This window comes from Rhineura floridana, chromosome 4 (assembly GCF_030035675.1).
Source record: "Rhineura floridana isolate rRhiFlo1 chromosome 4, rRhiFlo1.hap2, whole genome shotgun sequence".
Lineage (NCBI taxonomy): Eukaryota > Metazoa > Chordata > Lepidosauria > Squamata > Rhineuridae > Rhineura > Rhineura floridana.
This window is the reverse complement of record NC_084483.1, coordinates 133,825,428-133,847,613: the sequence shown is the minus strand read 5'-3', so window position 1 is coordinate 133,847,613 and position 22,186 is coordinate 133,825,428. Positions and strand designations below refer to the sequence as shown.

The following is a 22,186-nucleotide window of genomic DNA, read 5'->3' as shown; positions in this document are numbered from 1 at the left end:
TCACAGCTGCCCTACCCAGTTCTAGCCTTCCTCTGATTTCTTAACTATTGTCTCCATTTTGGTTAATGACTGTGCCAAGGTATTGGTAATCCTTGACAAGTTCAATGTCCTCATTGTCAACTTTAAAGTTACATAAATCTTCTGTTGTCATTACTTTAGTCTTTTTGACGTTCAGCTGTAGTCCTGCTTTTGTGCTTTCCTCTTTTAACTTTCATCAACATTCATTTTAAATCATTACTGGCTTCTGCTAGTAGTATGATATCGTCTGCATATCTTACATTATTGATATTTCTCCCTCCAATTTTCACACCTTCATCTTGGTCCAATCCTGCTTTCTGTATATGTTCAGCATATAGATTAAATAAATAGGGTGATAAAATACACCCCTGTCTCACACCCTTTTCTATTGGGAACCAATTGGTTTCTCCATATTCTGTCCTTACAGTAGCCTCTTGTGCAGAGTATAGGTTGTGCATCAGGACGATCAGACACTGTGGCACCCCCATTTCTTTTAAAGCATTCCATAGTTTTTCATGATTTACACAGTCAGAGGCTTTGCTGTAATCTATAAAGCACAGGGTGATTTCCTTCTGAAATTCCTTGGTCCATTCCATTATCCAACATATGTTTGCACCTTGTCCAAGTGCCTGGAGTCCATGAGGGATGGATGGGAAGGAATAGGCTGAAACTGAACCCCGACAAGACCAAGGTACTACTTGTGGGGGACAAGAGAAGGTTGGGAACTGTTGACCTGAAGTTCAATGGGGTGAGTCTACCCCTAAAGGACCAGGTCCGCAGCCTTGGGGTTGTACTTGATTCCAAGCTGTCCATGGAGGCTCAGATTTCGGCAGTGAGCCGGGCAGCTTGGTATCAACTACACCTTATACGTAGGCTGCAACCCTACCTTCCTGTTCATCAGCTCCCACTGGTAGTACATGCCCTGGTCACCTCTCGATTAGATTACTGTACTGCGCTCTACGTGGGGTTACCCTTGAAAACAGTCCGGAAACTACAACTTATACAAAATGCGGCGGCTCGACTACTTACAGTCGTCGCCGGGACCACATCACGCCAGTGTTGTTCGATCTACACTGGCTTCCAGTTGTTTTCCGGGCCCAATTCAAGGTGTTGGTATTAACCTTTAAATCCCTATATGGTCTCGGCCCAGTTTATCTAAAGGAGCGCCTACAACGCCACCAATTATGCCGCCTGACAAGATCGGCCACACAAGGCCTTCTCTCAGTCCCGCCAACCAAATCAGCTAAGTTGGCGGGAACTAGAGAGAGGGCCTTTTCAGTGGCGGCCCCCACCCTCTGGAACTCCCTCCCACAAGATCTTCGGCACGCCTCTTCCCTGAATATGTTCCGCAAGGCCTTAAAGACCTGGCTTTTTCAACAGGCTTTTGGGACTTTTTGGGAGGCTTAATGTTCTTATGATCGAAATGCCTCCTACCCTGTATTGTTGTTATCGTAATTTATAATGTATATTGTTATATTGTATTCTATTGTATTGTATTTTGCTGTATTTTACTATATGTACGTCGCCTAGAGTGGCCATCGGCCAGATAGGCGACACATAAATTAAATATTATTATTATTACTATTATATGATCTCTGGTACCTCTTCCCTTGCTGAATCCAGCTTGGACATCTGGCATTTCTCACTCCATATATGGTAAGAGTCTTTGTTGTAGAATCTTGTTTAGTTTTCCATATTTCCATATTTGTTGACAAATGTTTGTCAAAATTTGGACAGATTCAGTCTCAGTAGCTTGTAGAAACTCTATTGGTGTGCCATCTGTACCTGGTGATTTGTTTCTTCCAAGTATTTTAAGAGCAGCGTTCACCTCACATTCTAAAATTTCTGGTTCTTCCATCATACGGTTCCTACATGAATGAATCTGTCATCTTTGCATCTCTTTTATAGAGTTCTTCAGTGTATTGCTTCCATCTTTTATTTCATCTCGGTCAGTCAGTGTGTTCCCCTGTTGATTATTCAACATCCCTACCCTTTGTTTAAATTTCCCTTAATTTCTCTAATCTTTTGGAATAGGGCTCTTGTTCTTCCCTTTTTCTTGTCCTCTTCTATTTCTATACAATAACCATTGTACTAGTTTTCTTTGTCTCTGTGTACTAGTTGCTGTATTGTTGCATTTAGGGTTCTAACCATGTTTCTGTCTCCTTTTCCTTTGCTTTCCTTCTCTCTTTAACCATTTGAAGAGTTTCTTCAGTCATCCATAGAGGTCTTTCTTTTTAACTAGAGGTGTTGTCTTTTTGCATTCTTCCCTGATAATGTCTCTGACTTCATAGTTCTTCTGGTTCTCTGTCAGCTAAGTTTAAAGCCTCAAATCTGTTCCTTATCTGATCTTTATATTCTTCTGGGATGTTATTTAAATTGTATTTTGGCATTATAAATGCTTTATTGTTCTTCTTTAACTTTACTCTGATTTTCGATATGACCAGTTCATGATCTGTACCACAGTCTGCTGCTGGTCTTGTTTTCGCAGAAAGTATGGAACTTCTCCATCTTCTGCTACCAATTATTCCTATATTGACCATTTGGTGATGTCTCCGTATACGGTTGTCTTTTCGGTTGTTCAAAAAATGTGTTTGCAAGAAACAAATTATTGGCTTCACAGAATTCAATAAGTCTTTCTCCTGCTTCATTTCTGTCTCCTAAGCCCCATTTCCCCACAATTCCTAGTTCTTCTCTGTTCCCTACTTTTGCATTCCAGTCCCCATGATAATCAGCACGTCTTGTTTGGTGTGCAATCAATTTCTTCCTGTACTTCTGCATAAAATCCCTCCAATTCTTCTTCTTCTGCATTTGCCATTGGAGTGTAGACTTGGATGATGGTTATGTTAGTAGGTTTCCTGTTAAATCTCATTGATATAACTCGTTAAGACCTTGTGTTATAGCTCTTAATTTTTTTTACTACATCACTTCTCACTATTAAAGCAACCCCATTTCTTTTTAATTTCTCATTTCCTGCATAAAATATTTTGTAGTTGCCTGATTGAAAATGTCCCATTCTCGTCCATTTTAATTCACTCATGCCAAGTATTGTAATGTTGATACGTTCCATTTCTTGCTTGATAATTTCTAACTTTCCCTGGTTCATGCTTCTCACATTTCAAGTTCCTATTGAGTGCATCGTACAACTCCAGACTCTCCTTTCACATCTGTGCGCATCAGCCTCTGGGCTTCCTTTCGGCTTTGACCCAGCTGCATCATTAGTCACAGTGCTACTCGTACTTGTCCTTTGTTCTTCTCCAGTAGCTTGGTGAGTGCCTTCTGACCTGGGGGTCTCATCTTCCAGCACTATCTCATGTTGCATTTTGGATTCTCTGTTCATAGGGTTTTGGTGGTAAGAGGTATTCAGAGGTGGTTTACTATTGCCTTCCTCTGAGTTTGGGTGCATCTTAGTCTGGTGTCTCAGCTTTGACCATTCCGCCTTGGGTGCCCTGCTAGGAGTCTAGTCTCTTGGCCTAGACTCCTGACGGCATTGCTCTCAGCTTCTTCAACACTCTCAAACCCCCTCACCATATTAAGGTGTGCATCCTAAAGGAGGCCAATCTTTGGAAAGGGATCCAAATTATCAGAGAGGTGCTCCAGCCCCCTTCCAAAGAAAATATTAGAATCCTAAAGGCTTTATAAGTTTAGCAAATAGGGAAATAAGAAGGGACATGATCACAGTTTATACAATTATGTATGGTGGAGGATAGAAAGACATTTCTCTCATAATATTAGAACCCAATCATCCAGTGAAGCTGAGCAGTGGGAAATTCAGGACAGACAGGCGGAAGTACTTCACACTGCTCACTGTTAACTTACAGAATTTACAGCCAGTAGCTTAGATGGCTTTAAAAAGATAAAAGGCTAGATGCTAACTCTAGGTTCATATGCAGTATGCTTCTAAATAATCAGTTGCTGGGGAACGACTTCTAGAGAGAGCTGCTGTCTTCGTGTCTTGCTTGTGAGCTTCAGAGATGCATTTGGTGGGAAACAGCACTGGACTAGAAAGGTATTTGGTCTGATACAGCAGAGCTGCTGTTACGTTCTTACGTAGTTAGCAGTTGACATTACATTATCTGGAAGAACATTGAATTTTAGGAGAACATTTAATCCACAACTCAAGGTCAGGTACTCCCCTTCTGGGTCATTTCATAGATTATAGCCATATTGTCATTTGTGAACAAGCCTTTTAAGTAGAGGCCTTGTCCCAGTCTGCATCTGTGTTGGAATTATTTTTAGCTTTTAAAAGGGATGTTTTAAAGACGGTTTTTAAATATAATCTGTTTTAAACATTTTCTGTGTGTTTGTTTGCCGCCCTGGGGAGCTCCTGGGAGGAAGGGCAGGATATAAATTTAAATAGTAATATTAGTTTGTCTCATAGGAAATATTATATGAACCTGAGTTTTTTATTACAGTATTGAGAAGAGAGGTGCATTTACGTATCTTAGCACTTAATGGATTGAATGAAAAGTTGGGTTTTCTATTTTCCCCTTTAGCATTTTTTGTGTAGTTATGCTTTACAAGCTACTTCTAGTTTTTCAACAATTTTTTATTTCTCAGAAGGTTCACATTCAGTTTTGGTAATTATTCATTTTTTTTCACTCAGTAAAGACCTGAAAATGTAACAAAGGAGTTAATCCCTTTTCAACTATGTACTGATGTGATGCATATACTCTTTATTGTCTAAAGGTGATTATATAAGGCTCATTATAGTTTGACCAGAGCTAGATAGGAGCATTCTAGAAAACTGTGATGGTGTATTCTTCAAGGGGAAAGGCCCACAGGTGTTTTATGTTTACTACTTAAAAGTTTTTTTTATTAAGTGGTTTATATATCTTAAAAAAATAAATAGCTGAGTGGTAGAGTATCTACTTGGCATGCAGAACGTTCCTAGTTCAATCCCTAGCATCTCCAGATAAGGCTGGGAATATCCCCTGCCTGAGTCTCTGGAGAGCTGCTGCCAGTCAATGCAGACAATACTGAGTTAGGCATGTTTTGATGTCAGTATCTCACTCTGTTGGCGTTCAATAGTTTTATAAACCTCATTTTGTTCAGCTCTTATTTGTATTTAGTATTAATATATCTTTTAGTATCCATGTAAATTTTATAAACATTTTGTTAGATAGAGTGCCTTGCAAAAGTAATCAGATCCTTGACCAATGCTGTCATATTACTGAATTACAAATGGTACATTGTACTTTCGTTCTGTATGATATTTTATTTTGAAACACTGAAACTCAAAATCAATTATTGTAAGGTGGCATTGGTTTTATGTTGGGGAATGTTTGTAAGAAACATAAAAAAACAGAAACATGTTGCTTGCATAAGTACTCAACCCCCACACGTTAACATTTGGTAGAGCCACCTTTTGCTACAATAATAGCTTTAAGCCTTTTGTGGTAGATATATACCAGTTTTGCAGAGTGTCGGAGGGATTTTGGCCTATTCTTCCTGGTAGATTTGCACAGCTTCTCATTGGGATTGAGATCAGGACTTTGACTGGGCCACCGCAGGACATTCACCTTTTTGTTCTTGAGCCACTTCAGTGTTGCTTTGGCCTTGTACTTGGGATCATCATCTTGTTGAAAAGTGAATTTTCTAACAAGCTCAGTTTTTTAGTGGACTGAAGGAGGTTCTCTTGCAGTATTTCCCTATCTTTTGCTCCATCTGTTCTTCCTTCCATTTTAACAAGGGGCCCAGTCCCTACTGAGGAGAAGCATCCCTACAGCATGATGCTGCCACCACCATACTTCACTGTAGGGGTGGTGTATCTTGAGATGTGGGCAGTGTTGGGTTTGTGCCACACATAGCGCTTAGAGTTCTGGCCAGAAAGCTCTATCTTGGTCTCATCTGACCACAAAAGCTTTTCCCACATCACAGTTGGGATGTTCCACTTCATAGTCTATGCATTTTATTTGAGTGTGAGGTGTTTCTACACCTTCCCCCCCCCAACTAAATGGGCACTGGAACCAGACTACCAGTTTTAAATGAATGGGGAAAATGAAACCCTGCATATACATACACGGTATTGGGGTTTAGATAACCCCATACATGGTGAGATTTGACAGACAGTAAAGTTAAGATTCAGCTGCCTTATATACGTAGAACAGTTAAAATAAGGAGTGTTATCCCTCCTGAATAGATTTTTGTTGGTTACAGTACCATTGGGTAAAATCCAACTAAGTCATTCTCTGAGTAGGACCATACTCTTGTGCACAACTATTGGATATCACCCAATATTATTTTTATTTGAGCGGGGTCTTGGTTTTGGGTAAAAATGAGGATGAATGTCCAAAGATATCTTGGGCCTATGCTTTCATTTATATATTTATATATTGTTTACTTGCAAGATGCCCTGACCCCATATATGCCCACTTGAACACTTCACTCTGCAGAAGAGGCACTGTTATAGATGCCACATAATACTCATTCTCCACTTGTAAGAAATCGTTCTTTTAGTGTTGCAGGACCTACTCTTTGGAACTCACTGCCTATTGACATCAAGCAGGCACCTTTGCTGTATTTCTTTTGGCACCTGCTTAAAGCTGGTTGAAACATGCAAGCCCGTCCATATACATAGATGTTGACTTGTTTTGATTTTTTTTTAGTTAGTATCTGTTTTGTTCTAAATATGTTAATTACTTGTTTTTAACTGTTTTATTGATAATTTTAATGTTTTTTTCTAAACCACTTAGAAGTCTTTACGTTCAGCTGGTATGTAAATTTTGTTTAAAAATATTTATATAGCTGTATCTATATAAATATTTATTAAACAATTAATTAAATTACATATTTTTACATTTGAATTAAGCAATTGTATCTCCTTCCATTTTAAAATTTGGATTTTAATTGGTGCTTGTTAGACCTCAGTTGGCCAAGTATTTCTTTAAACAGAGGAAAGTTATAGAATGTGTGCTTGTAAGGCAGACCTACAGATAGATACAGGTAGCAGCAATAAATTGATGCAGGATAAATTATAGCAATCTTGCTTGAAGAAGAAGAAAATGGTGTGTTGGTTTTTTTCTTGCCTGATATATTTGCTTACCGAGTAGACAGGTGGGAAACTAAGCAGTGTGTTTAACCTATCAAAAAGCATTAATGGAATATTGAGATCATATCCCAAAACTTTCTCTCATTTCTTTCCTGGGCTGTCAGACCTAACTCTTTCCATTGAACTACCATGTATCTCCTTTTTTTCTTTCTAAGAAGGTCCTTATAGGCTAAGTGGCAAGAGGCCAGTACCTCTAGGTCAGCTTCCAGCTTCAGCTGCCTTACCCTCCTAGTTAATTGAGCAAGATTCTTTTTTGCTTGTCTGCATTCAGTATCATGCCACCTTTCTTTATTGGAGGCTGTTCTAGACTGGTGAGATGTTCTTGTTAAGAGTGGCCTTAAAGCATTAGAAATAATCAAAATACCTTCTATAGGATCTAAATGTCCTTCTGCAATATTATGATGCACTTCCAAAAAATAAGAACTATTCAGTTGATCCTGGACTGACTGACTGACTGACAGAGGAAGACCATCTTAATAATTTCCCACTATTAATTGTTCCCTGTGGTATGTCAATGAGTGTAAGACACAACAGGGAAACTTGTATAAAAATGGAGCAGAGTATAGGTAGGTGATCACTTTCTGGGCAATCTAAGTTGTTATACAGTAGTTCCCCTTGTAGGGCAGTAGTTTAGATGAACAAAAAATACAGTCAATAACACTGCCTGACCTACTATTAAGAAATGTGAAATGTCCATTAGACTTATCTTGCGGACTGCCATGAAGGCATATCAGCTGGAAACAGGACATTAGCTCAAGTAATCTCCAGCCTTCTTTATTAGCTATTTTATCCTGTAAAAGACAATCACATGGAAAAACATCGCTACAGTCCAAGCCAAAAACATTTTCCTTTTCATTAGGTCCTGTACCAACACGGGCATTAAAATCTCCACAGACTATGCTTGCTTCCGGATACTGTACCTCACAGAGGTTCAAAACCTCTGGCTGTTCTTCCCAAAGTATCTTTGAGCTCACAGGTTTATCAGGTGGAAAATATACATTAAGACAAATTAAAGTGCCTAGCTCGCCCCCCCCCCCCGTTTCCTCTTACCAATACTGATAGTATAAAGTTAGATTTGGATTGGTAAATTACCTCAGCCACAAAATGAAAGTTCACCAACATTAATGTGGCCAGGCCTCCCCTAGCTCTACCTTTCTGATGAAATTTTATTGCAGGTAGCAGAAAAGAACTAAACTCTTGCAGCAAAAAAGTTGATGTATCCAATAATCAAGTTTCTTGGAGACAAAGAATTTCATACAGCAAAAGGAATTTGCTAAACTCTTGATCTACACACTTGTTCTGCCACCCAGCAGTATTCCATGATATCACAGAAAGGGAAGAGTGTGGCTCTGTCCAATGTAGTCAGGGGATTGCCAAAACAGACATTGGGTATTAAAGGGGGGAACTCAAATTTTCTCCCTGCTTTTCTTAAACCCATGTTCAACTCCTGGGTCTGTGAGATTATTTGATCTTTTGTGTCACTTCCAGCTCTATCCAAGTTATGATTAGCTTGGGTGCTCCTAACATAATTTCTGGGTGGAATAAAAATATTATGACGGGTGGACATGAGAGGTAAATCTTCACTAAACACAAGGCCATCCCCATGACTCTGCCATGAAACAGGGATGTTATTTGGATAAGTTACATATGAGGGTATGCCTTCCTTATATATCCTGCATTTATAGGGGGGCTCTTTAAAAATAACAAATATAAATAAATATATTTTGTTTATAATGCCCTAAATCCTAGAATCTCTGGGCAGATCACAATAAAGCTGTCTAGGCAGTTTTCATTATGTCATAAAATGTCTTTGTTCTGAAGGAGCAAACAAACTGAATTGGTTACACAAACAGCAGGAAAAAAAGACAACAGGCCAGGCCACAGGGGTTCAGCAATATTTAATGAATTAATCCTCATCATGTTTTGAACAAGGCTTTGCAGTTTCCCCAAGGAAGCTATTTAAAATATGTTAGGAATCCCTAAGTACTATTGCACCCCAGTGGGCCTTGCTGGTTCTATTCCTGTGAAAACTAAGGAACCCTTTCAATGAAACAGGTAGCAAAGGTGAACTGCAAAGATTAATCAGATCATGGCATCGCAGAGGTTTTCTGGAAAAGTATCTGCCTTTTCTAAGAGACTGTGGATTGCCCATCGAAGCCCTTGTGCGAGTGGGATAACAGAGTTTTTCCACCCCCTCAAAAAAAATCTGCTCTGGGGTTCCCCTAACCCTCCTAAGCAGTTTTGGGGATCATAGGGGAAAGAGAGGGAGGGGAAGTTCCATTGCACAAGCAGAAGTTGTTCCACTCGCCCAATGACTTTGCTTGATTCAATCCTATATCCCTGCCTGTGAAATGTAGTGTTACCTGCCAAGTGATGAATCTCTGAATGTGCTGGAGCCACCCTTCCACATTGCTCTGCATGCGGTCCATTGCATACAGCAGCAGTCCGAGACTCTCATTCATCCTGTGAATATGCCCTTTTCTGTCGATTGGAGAAAATGGCTAGGGAACTTCCTTTGTTGAACAACTTCTTGGTATGAGTACGTAAATTTAGAACTTTGTCCCAATCTATGCTTGCCCAACTTAAAAGACACATTACTGTTTTTAAAATAAGAGAGACGAGTCCAGAAGGTTTGGCAATGCTCCAAACAAGTGAAAGTCCCCTCTCCTGTATTAATGGAATATTTGACACACCACCTTAAAGTTCTTTGAGAGAGGTGAAACTGTATTTTGGGGGGGCTGTGACATGACTTTATTCATTAAATAGTGCCGTTTCTCAGAGACAAGTCCCATCATAAAGCACATTAATATTGCTTTGAAAATTTAATGCTTTTGAACTTGGCACAACACAATTGCCTCAGTGCCTTCCTTTCTGAATGTATTTCTCTTCTTTTGCTCTCATTCATCATTTTCATTGGTGATCACTCGTGGCCAAGTAAGATTGTCTTCCAAGATAAGGTCTTTAACAGTGGGTCTGTAAGTGACTGTGGAGGCCAATTCAGGATCCACACAGCCTCCCACAGCGAGGACATAGGTTTCCAGATGGAAGATGGTTGTGATGAGGGTTTGTTTGACGTGCCTTCCGCTTAGCTCGTTTGTCCCGTTCATCCTGTATTCGTGCTTCTTCAAAGTCCATAGCACCTTTAATTGTAGCCGACTCCATTTGGGACATTCATGAACGTCTTTTGCTCTATTCTCCATGATAAAATGTATACCTGTAAGACGATACAAACGTTTTTGTAATGTGAAGGTATATGGTCTTTTCTCCATTGTATTCTATTTTGTCTATCATACTGTTTCCAGTTTTATTAGCTTTAAAAGAAAACTGGATCCGTTGTCTTGTTCAAAAGCATTCCGGTGACCTAATAGGATGGTATTGATTCGAGTTCATTCTTTGTCCACATGCCGCTGGAAATATTGATATTTTGAAAGGAAATGATGATAAATAAAAGGAAATGATAAAACAATAAATGATAAAAATGTTGATATTAATATCAATATTTTAGATACAGATTCTTTTAAAAATCCATTCCAAAAATAGCTGTGGAAATCACTACATAAAAATCCGATCCACAATAATATCCAAATTGGACAGAATTGTAGCACACCCCTACTGCCAAAAAAAATCCCATTGCTCCTATAGAGTTAAAATTTGCAATAAAGAGCTCTAGTAGGTTTCTTTTGTACTTTTGCCCTTTAATGCACTTGTAAGCAGTGGTACACTTCAGTAATTTTAGACTGAATTTAATTGTCTTATGCACCCTGTTCAGATGGCAATGTGTATTATTTCAGTTACTTCAAGGAGTGGTAAGACAGCCCAAGGGCTCTCCTGCTCATTCTACTGAGTGGGCCTTCTACTTCTGCCCTAAAGTCCTTTCCTGATGGCACCAATGAAAGCAAAGAAGTAATGTAATTATTACTACCAAGATATTATTGAAGGATTCATCTCTGTGTGAGCTTATAAACTCCTTGGAAGCAAGGACCAATTAGACCAATCCTCCTCCCTTGGATTCCTGCATTGAGCAGGGGGGGTTGGACTTGATGGCCTTATAGGACCCTTCCAACTCTACTATTCTATGATTCTGTGAAAATTAAGCTTATGTATTTTTAAAAACGATCTGCTGGGCTCCTGAGTTCTGGCTTTAAAAATTGTGATTAAAAGCTTTTTCATAACAGTAAATAACGTTGTTAGAGTAGAAGAGCAACTGATGGAACTATTGTTTCCTTTAAGTTTTCATTATGAGAAATAACTTTGCCTTAATTTACAGTTGTTTTCATAAATATGACACTGATGTTTTGCTACTGTTTTCCTAAAATAATAAATGAACATCACAGTCCTGTACATGTTTACTCAGAAGTAAGTTCCACTGATTTGTTGAGGTGTTGTCCTGAGAAACTTTGTATAGGATTGCAGCCTATGGATGGTATCCAAAATTAGTCATACTCAGAGTAGACCCATTGAAATCAATGGACAAGTTACTTAGGTTCATTGGGTTGCATCCAAAACATCATTAAGCCATGGTTCCATCAGCACAAGGATTTTCACTTGTGCAACAGGATCTCTCTCCCTTTCCCCTGCAGCTCCCTAAATTTGGTCCAGGGTTCCTCCCAACCTTCAGGAGCAGATTTGGGGAGGATGTGGGGGAGGAGAGGGGGAAGTCCCATTGTGCAAGTGGAAATTTTGCACTACCAGAAGTGTTAGTTGGATACCACCCATTGATTTCCGTGTGTCTGCTCTTGAGGATGACTTAGTTGGAAATCTTTTATGTACACAGTAAAACATCTGATATTTCCCTTTTTCATATTGTTGTTTTGTACTGTGATGACAAGTTTTGCTAGACAAAATGCCAGTAGTTCCATATACATCCTGTGTTCAAATATCTTGTTCCAGATCTGTTGCAATACTATGTCCTATATCTGTCACTGTACTGTGTTTTCAAGTTGAAATTATTCTTAAAGCTTAATGTCATTCATAATTGGTTATAATTTACTCAATTTGCCTATTCTGTGTTCTTAAAGTTTACACAGCAAGTAAATGTGTGTATATATAGTACTATATCACTTGGACATAATACCTTTAACTTTATAAGGGATGGTCATACTTGTATCCTCCAGTACCAGGTTATCCCAAAATTCAGCCATGTTACAGAATATTAGGCTTTTGGAGCTTTTTCAGCATATTCAGGTTTTCCAACTATTCTCCTTGCTATCCATTTATTATTTTTAGGGGCTTGTTAGGATGACAAAGAAATTACCGATGTTTCTTTGTTTGAAAGCAAAATATTTGTGTTCACTTATTTGTATGTGTTTATGTAACATATTCCATGATTGTCTTTTGTAACACTCACATATTACATATTACATATTGTTCCACATTGACAGATAATTTACTGAAAAGAGAGGTCTTTGCTATTCTCTTTTTTTAGGGTGACATTTGACTTGAAATTCAGGCTTGTAGAAGTGTAACTTGTTCATTGTAATGCTACAAATATTTCTGTGTGTTCCATAAAGGCGGTTATAATTTTCCCCAAAAGTGAGAAAATACTGGAAATAGAAGGCAAATAAAAGGAGTCTATAGTGAGAGGGTAACAAAAAGTGATGGGATTGTTTTTATGTTTTTAGTGATTTGGTAAATGACTTATACTGGCTTTTTTACAGCTCTCATACTTCTGTTTGTGAGTTCGTGAGGGTCATTTGACAACAACAAGAAATGGAGCCTTTAGTGTCATTGGCTCAGTCCTATGGAATGCTGTGCCGTTAGAGATTCAGCAGGCACCTTCTGTTCTGACGTTTAAATGTCTGCTGAAAACATCTGTGGCTTATGCAGGCGATTGGAAAGATATTTTTCTGCAATAGTTATTGATTTCTAATTTTAAATTTTGTATGGTTTTATTGTGTATTTATATATGTTGTAAACCGCTTTGAGATTTTTTATGAAGAGTGGTATATAAATATTTTTATAAATAAACCAACTGTCAAAAGGGGGTACATAGCAGAAACAGATTATAAAAGGAAAGCTGCAATCCTCAGCCTGGTGCAAGGTATACAGATGTTTTATTCTGATAAAGTAAAAGCCATAAGAGTGCCCATTACATTTTGAATAGGAATGTTCAGTGGGTTCTGATATTCTTTTCTTACAAAGATTATTCATTAGGCATCTTCATTCTAAAGCAGTTCCCCTTGGACAGATGTTTACTTGTGTTGCAAGTAGCTACTGTTAAACTGGAGGAACACCCAGCTGTAGAAATTCACTGATTGGCACAGAATTCATGTTCTCTACACTATTATCTAAATACTAGAAATTTTATAAAGGCCATATTATCATTGTCCTTCTTTATGTGTATATGCATATACACTCAAAGAATACCCACTAGTTCGGCTTGAAAGAAGCATTCTATTGTAGCCAGTAGAATAGGTTGTGTTGTTTGCTTCGTTGCAGGTATGTGTGGTGTCCACAATGATTTACCTAGTTTGCAAATATGTCCATGGGCCCAAAAGAGATTGGCAACTACTGTATAAGGGAAATAGGGCAGGTCTAAGACTTGCTGGATAGAGCGTGAAAACATTTCTACATTAATGGAGGACAGCAGAAGTATACTGCAACTTACTTTGCCCTGCGCAGTTAAGCTTCAGCTTTGGATACCGTTTGCAGGCAAACATGCAGATTTTTGAGCCAAAGTGTTTTAATGATGGTGAGGCTTACCCTCTTGGTAAAAAGTGGGCTTCACTGGGGAACTCTGTAAAAGCTATTCTGATTTGCATTTTTCAGATACCATTATAAGGCAGTGTTTCACCTTTGCCTCTGCTTTTGTTTTGCCTCTCCGAAATGTAGATTGTAAGTTCTATTGTTGTATTACTGTGCCGGATTGATGCTAGGGGCAGACCATGTCAATTTAGAGGAACACGGGATAGATGCGTAATACCCATCCCATGTTCCAGGTCTGCCCAAAACCAGAAGTTAACTGGGGGAAGCAGGATTCCTACCGACCTTCGATTGCTGATGTGTAATGCCAGGTCTGTGACACAAAAAACATCTATCATCCATGACATGATATTGGATGAGTGCGCAGACCTGGTGTGTATCACGGAGACCTGGCTGGACGAGGCCTCAGCTCCCATCCTTAAGGCCATGTGTCCGCCAGGTTTCTATTATGCACAGCAACCGAGGGTAGGTAAGCGGGGAGGGGGAGTGGCAGTCATCTACCGGGAGTCCTTGATTTTCACCAGGCCTCCGCTCCCAAGGACCAAGGTTGTTGATTGCATGTACTGGAGGTTGGGCCTGAAGGGCAGTTTGGGGATCTTGCTCGTGTACCGCCTGCCCCGCTGCACGGCAGATTCCTTGACCGAGGTGCTCGAGGTGGTCTCGGATGTATGAGCATTGACCCCAGAGCTTTTAGTACTGGGGGATTTCAACGTGCACGCTGAGGCCACTCTCATTGGAGCCCCTCGGGATTTCCTGGAAACCATGACTTCCTGGGAACTGTACCTTAATAACACTGAGCCCACCCATGTAGCCGGTCATGCTCTCGACCTTGTATTTGACCTGGGAGCGGTAGGAAGTGTTCTGAAGTTGGGGGCTATTTCTTTTACCCCCGTGTCATGGTCAGATCACTATCTGGTGAATTTTGACGTCTCGATGCCACACTCCCTCCGCAGGGGTAAAGGACCTATTAGAATGGTCCGCCCCAGGCGCCTGATGGATCCAGAGGGATTCCTGACTGCGCTGGGGGAATTGGAACCTGCTGAAGGTCACCCGGTCGAAACCCTGGTGATGGAGTGGAATGAGGGAATCACCAGGGCATTAGACCAGGTGGCTCTGAAACGTCCTCTCCCCCGAATAGAACTGAGACAGCACCGTGGTATACACCCCGGTTGCGTAGTCTGAGGCAGGAGGTGAGACGGCTAGAGCGCCGGTGGCGGAAATCCCGTTCTGAAGATGCTCGGACACAGGTTAGAGCAGCAATAGCCGCCTACCAGGTGGCAATAAGGGCAACAAAGAAGGATTTCTTTGCTGCCTCTATTGCATCCGCAGAGTGCTGTCCCAGGAAGCTGTTCCAAGTGGTCCGAAGCCTGGTCGGTCCAGCTGCTCAGGAACCCTTGGAACACTCTAAGGCTTCCTGTGACAAATTGGCAAAGCACTTTGCTGATAAAGTCGAGCACCTGAAGAACTCGATTCCGTACGCTGTGTATGCAGTGGAGGATCCAGAGTTGACCAATTGCAGTCCGGTTCAGTGGGATCGGTTCCAGCCTCTTCCTTCTGAGGATGTGGACAAGGTGCTTTCAACGGTAAAGCCTACCACCTGTCTGATTGATCCTTGCCCATCATGGTTTCTTATGAAATGTAGGGAGAAATTAGGCGAAGGGATCAGGGCGGTGGTAAATGCATCCTTGAAGGAGGGTGCATTGCCACCAGCCCTCAAGGAGGCAATTATAAAACCTATTTTAAAAAAGGCCTCCTTGGATCCCCAAGTCTTGAACAACTTTCGCCCCGTTTCAAATTTGCCATTTTTGGGGAAGATCATTGAGCAAGTGGTGGCTGGCCAGTTGTCAGCACACTTGGATGAAACGGATTATTTGGATCCATACCAATCGGGTTTCAGGACTGGACATGGTACTGAAACAGCCTTGGTCGCTCTGGTGGATGATATGAGGAGGGCATTAGATAGGGGAGAATCCACCTTTCTTGTCCTCCTGGATCTCTCGGCGGCTTTTGATACCGTCGACCACGGTATCTTGTTAGATCGCCTGGAAGGATTGGGAATAGGAGGCACTGTTTTGCAGTGGTTCCGTTCCTTTCTCTCTGACAGGCATCAACAGGTAGCATTGGGGGATGAGGTTTCAGACCCTTGGCCCCTCACATGTGGAGTGCCACAGGGCTCTATCCTCTCTCCCATGCTATTTAACATCTATGTAAAACTGCTGGGAGCTATCATCAGGAGTTTTGGGCTGCGATGTCACCAATATGCTGATGACACGCAGCTCTATCTCTCCTTTAAATCTTCACCAGAGATGGCTGTGGAGACCTTGTCCAAGTGCCTGGAATCTGTGAGTGGGTGGATGGGAAGGAACAGACTGAAGCTCAATCCTGATAAGACCGAGGTGCTACTTGTGGGTGACAGGGGGAGGTTGGGTGCTGTTGACCTACAGTTTAATGGGGTAAGTTTACCCCTGAAAGATCAGGTCCGCAGCCTCGGGGTGGTTCTTGATTCCAGGCTGTCCATGGAGGCTCAGATTTCGGCAGTGAGCCGGGCAGCTTGGTACCAATTACATCTCATACGGAGGCTGCAACCCTACCTCCCTATTCATCAGCTCCCACTGGTGGTACACGCCCTGGTCACCTCTCGATTAGACTACTGCAATGCGCTCTACGTGGGGTTACCCTTGAAAACGGTCCAGAAACTACAACTGGTGCAGAATGCGGCGGCGCGGTTGCTTACAAACAGCCGCTGCCGTGATCACATCACGCCAGTATTATTTCATTGGCTTCCAGTTGTTTTCCAGTTGTTTTCTGGGCCCAATTTAAGGTGTTGGTATTAACCTTTAAATCCCTATACGGTCTGGGCCCAGTTTACCTGAAGGAGTGCCTCCAGTACCACAAATTAAGCCGCCCAACCAGATCAGCCACACAGGGCCTTCTCTCAGTCCCACCAACGAAAACAGCTAGGTTGGTAGGGACTAGAGAGAGGGCATTTTCAGTGGTGGCCCCCACTCTCTGGAACTCCCTCCCATTCGATCTTCGCCATGCCCCTTCCCTGGATACATTCCGCCGGGCCTTAAAAACTTGGCTCTTTGGACAGGCCTTTAGGATTTCCGGGGAGGGCTAACTTTTTTATTATCTATTGATTGCCCTAACTAATCTCATGCTGCTGTGATTAATGACTTCATTGTATTTTATCTGTATTGTATTGTATTTTACTGAATTTTAGTTTGTACGTCGCCTAGAGTGGCTTCGGCCAGATAGGCGACACAAAAATTAAATTTTATTATTATTATTATTATTATTATTATATGTAAAAGCCATGTATGTGCTAATAGTATATAAATTAATTTATTTTTAATAAATTTTTTATTGATTTTATAATAGCACAACTAACAGAGATATCAGCTCATGGCCAAGAACCTTATAACAATACAATATGCCAAGTGAGTTCATGAAATGAAAAAAGCTGAGGCTTTACACTACAAAATAAAATAAGAGTTAGGAGGACATTTTCAATTTAGATTACAATTTTTCTTCTATTTTTCGTTGACAGATACGGATCTTAATGAAAGTGAAATCTTGGTTATACTTTGTTTCAAACCTCTATCTAATTATGTCAAACTGAGGAATACCAACCCCACTAACCTTGATCATTCACATTTTGTCTGGCCTCTCATATAACTCCAGCTTTGTGTGTCAGGTTTTCCAGCATGGCAATCTACCAGACCTTTTGATACCAATGACCTAAATCAGAAATACAGAACTCCTTCCAGTTTCTTGCAATAATTCGAGCAGCATATAGCAAACGCAAGATAAGTTCTTTACCTACAAGATCTTTCAAAGGACCCAAAGAGAGGTTCATTAGCACTAAGCCTGGGGTCGGTTGCATCATTTGATGGGTAATGTTGAAGATTTCTGTAAAGATTTTCACCCAATAATCTTGTGCCCATTTATACTCCAACTACATCTACTCATAAGTACCAGCTACCCGGCAGCCACTCTAGCATAAGGAGGAATTATTGGCGTGTATCAAAAATGTAAATCTCAGAGTTAAGTGCCAGCTGTGTACAAGTTTAAGCAATGATTGCCTGGGATGGGCCGAAATAGATTTAAGAGGCACCTTTCCCATACCAGCGTCCACTCTTTCTCCTCAATTTGTAATTGGAAATTCCATTCACACCAGACCTGCAGGGTAGAGTTGTTCCCAATAATCAGCCTCCAGTAACATTTGATAGTTAAAAAGAGAGAAAGACCTCCATGGATGACTGAAGAAACTCTTAAAATGGTTAAAGAGAGAAGGAAAGCAAAAGCAAAAGGAGATAGAAACGCAGTCAGAACCCTAAATGCAACTATACAACGACTAGTACGTAGGGACAAAGAAAACTATTACAATAGTTATTATATAGAAATAGAAAAGGACAACAAAATGGGAAGAACAAGAGCCCTATTCCAAAAGATTAGAGAAATGAAAGGGAAATTTAAACCAAGAGTAGGGATGTTGAATAATCAACAGGGGAACACACTGACTGACCGAGATGAAATAAAAGAAAGATGGAAGCAATACACTGAAGAACCCTATAAAAGAGATGCCAGGATGACAGACTCATTCATGGAGGAACCGTATGATGAAGAACCAGAAATTCTAGAATGTGAGGTAAAAGCTGCTCTTCAAATACTTGGAAGAAACAAATCACCAGGAACAGATGGCATACCAATAGACTCGCTACAAGCTACTGAGACTGAATCTGTCCAAATTTTGACAAAAATCTGTTAACAAATAAGGAAAATGAAACAGTGGCCCACAGACTGGAAGCGTTCAATATATATCCCAACTGCAAAAAAAGGGGATCCCAAGAAATGCAGTAATTATCAAACTACTGCCGTAATATCCCATACAAGTAAAGTAATGCTCAAGATTCTACAACAAAGACTCTTACCATATATGGAGCGAGAAATGCCAGACATCCAAGCTGGATTTAGAAAGGGAAGAGGTACCAGAGATCATATCGCAAACATATGTTGGATAATGGAACGGAGCAAGGAATTTCAGAAGAAAATCACCCTGTGCTTTATAGATTACAGCAAAGCCTTCGAATGTGTAGATCATGAAAAACTATGGAATGCTTTAAAAGAAATGGGGGTGCCACAGCATCTGATTGTCCTGATGCACAACCTATACTCTGCACAAGAGGCTACTGTAAGGACAGAATATGGAGAAACTGATTGGTTCCCAATCGGAAAGGGTGTGAAATGCGGTGTATTTTATCACCCTATTTGTTTAATCTGTATGCAGAACATATCATACGGAAAGCGGGACTGGATGAAGATGAAAGTGTGAAAATTGGAGGGAGAAATATCAATAATTTAAGATATGCAGACGATACCATACTACTAGCAGAAACCAGTAATGATTTGAAAAGAATGCTGATGAAAGTTAAAAGAGGAAAGCACAAAAGCAGGACTACAGCTGAACATCAAAAAGACTAAAGTAATGACAACAGAAGATTTATGTAACTTTAAAGTTGACAATGAGGACATTGAACTTGTCAAGGATTATCAATACGTTGGCACAGTCATTAACCAAAATGGAGACAATAATCAAGAAATCAGAAGAAGGCTAGGACTGGAGAGGACAGCTATGAGAGAACTAGAAAAGGTCCTCAAATGCAAAGATGTATTACTGAACACCAAAGTCAGGATCATTCAGACCATGGTATTCCCGATTTCAATGTATGGATGTGAAAGTTGAACAGTGAAAAAGGGGGGTAAGAGAAAAATCAACTCAAATGTGGTGCTGGAGGAGAGCTTTGCAGATACCATGGACTGCGAAAAAGAGAAATAATTCGGTGTTAGAACACATTAAACCGGAACTGCCACTAGAAGCTAAAATGATGAAACTGAGGTTATCATACTTTGGACACATAATGAGAATACATGATTCACTAGAAAAGACAATAATGCTAGGAAAAACAGAAGGGAGTAGAAAAAGAGGAAGGCCAAAAAAGAGATGGATTGATTCCATAAAGGAAGCCACAAACCTGAATTTACAAGATCTGAACAGGGTGGTTGATGACAGATGCTCTTGGAAGTCACTGATTCATAGGGTCGCCATAAGTCATAATCGACTTGAAGGCACGTAACAACAACAACATTTGATAGACTTAATTTCATCAATTATTCTGATCACTGGAGCCATCCAAAAGAAACTTTTCAAATTTTGTAAAAGCCCTAGTAGCTTGTTTACAAATTATGGGTCTGGTGAGAAAGGAACTTGGTTGGTGACCAAGCAACCAAAGAACAGCACATCCCACACAAGCCAAAATTCCTTCCACAGCAGTTAATGGTTTCTTATTTTGATAGAAATCACATATTCTATAAAGGCCTTACTATCTCCACCGCCCAATATCATAATAATTACACACCTCCTGAAAACATGGTGTGCAGACAAAGAGGGGAGACTCCTGGGGTCAATAGAACTACTCTTTTGATCCAAACCTTAAACATAATCAGTGTAAAACTATTCGCAATCCATTTCAACGACCTAAGTGTATGTTTATGAAATAAAAAGTTGTTCACTGGAATCTTGTTAATAATTTCTTGTTCCAGTTTGACCCACTGATCCAAAGGATCCTCACAGTCAAAGGAATAACATGTTGGAACTGGCATACTTCAAAATAAAGTAATCAGTTTGGTATTCCCCAACCCCCAATTTAAGATGGGCAGTACATTAATTCTTTTTGTATCCTAGGTCTGTGTCATGCAAAAATAAAAGAGTTGTCTTTGCCACCCCAGCTATTGTATGACAGACTGGAAATGTGCAAAACAAAACAAAAAAGCCTCAGGAGCTTCATAGTCTTCACAGCTGTATATAAGTTAATGTACTGCCTTTAAGTAGATTCCGACTAATGGTGACCCTATGACTAGGGTTTTCATGAGGCTCAGAGGCAGTGACTGGCCCAAGGTCACCCAGTGAGCTTCATGTGGGGATTCGAACGCTGGTTTCCCAGGTCGATGTCCAACACCTTAACCACTACACCACACTGGCTCTCTTATATATATAAATTAATATTACTATTTGGAGAAATGTGTAGGAATGTGACCACTAGATGTGTGTGTATGTGTGTTAAACACAGCATGAAAAATCATAGATCTGCTTATCTGCTTTTCTTTTTTATAATATTTTTAAAGTTACTCCAGTATATTGTTGACTTATTTTTTTTTATCATTAATTTTTATTCAAAGTTTCAAAAAACAAAACAGAACAAAACAAAACAAAACAAAACAAATTAATAACTAATACAATAAAATAAAATGTTGACTTCCGATTTGTCGCAGATCAGTTATAGATCTATAATATATAACAAACCTGCCTCTTAATATATTACAAAATCACTTTCCTCCAGTAGTTATCTTAATTAATCATCAAATCTCATTAACATTACTTTATTCTTTCCGCAAAAAGTCAAAGAGAGGCTTCCACTCCTTGAGAAATATATCCATCGATTTTTCTCCAAATAAACATGTCAATTAATCCATCTCATCTAGTCTGCTAGGTCCAGTAGTTTCAATAGCCATTCTCAGTGTTAATTCCATCTTCCATCTCCATCCTTGCACCCATAATAATCTTGCTGTCATAGTCATATAATAAAAGTCTGATAGGAATTTCTTTCATCACAAATATTTCCTTGTCATCAATTCCGAATGTACCACTGAAATGTTGTTGTAAAGCTGCATCTCTGCTCCTCCTTTCCACAGAATGCACCATCACATCTCCCGAGAGTTTTTCCATTGTCACACATCTGGAATTAATTCTGTAAACTTTCTCCATTTCAAGTTCCATCAAATCCTTCCAATCCAGGAATTTTTTTGGACTGTTGATATCTTTATCTCTGATCTCTTCACCAATTCCTTCAAGGACAGCGCTGAATTCCAAACAGTGATATTTGTCTCCAGGATCCATCACAGCCATAAAATCCAAATCTTTTTCCAAGTCCATATTTGATATATCTATTCCAATCTCCAGGGCTTGAACCTTTCCTTTTATTTTTCTTTCATCTTCTTTTATTTGTCCAGCCATATCTTTGGTCTCATCCACCTCCCCTCTCACAGAATCCTGAATTTCCTTCAGCTCCTGTCTCATTTTGCCAAATTCACTTTTCATCTCTTGTCTGCTCTGTCTCAGCTCCTGTCTCACCAGCTTAATCTCATTCATTATTTTCTGAAACATATCTAGATAGAGAACCCCTTCCTGTACATCCAGGGTCTCAGCCACCTTCTTGATTGTCATTCTTAACTATTCCCAAGCAAAGAACAGTTTATTTCTTTTTCCAGTCACAAAGGAGTTAATCCTCCAAGCCTGCTGACATCACCCTCTAGACAGCACAAACCGCCTTATCTCTTATGTGTCCAAAAGTGCAAAAC

At 40.1% G+C, this 22,186-nt stretch overlaps 1 protein-coding gene across 1 annotated transcript in view; it reads left to right on the top strand.

Annotated features, from left to right (window-relative positions):
• Positions 1-22,186, top strand: part of EGLN1 (egl-9 family hypoxia inducible factor 1) — a 73,965-nt gene that overhangs the window by 31,392 nt on the left and 20,387 nt on the right. The gene's annotated exons all lie outside the window — the stretch shown is intronic.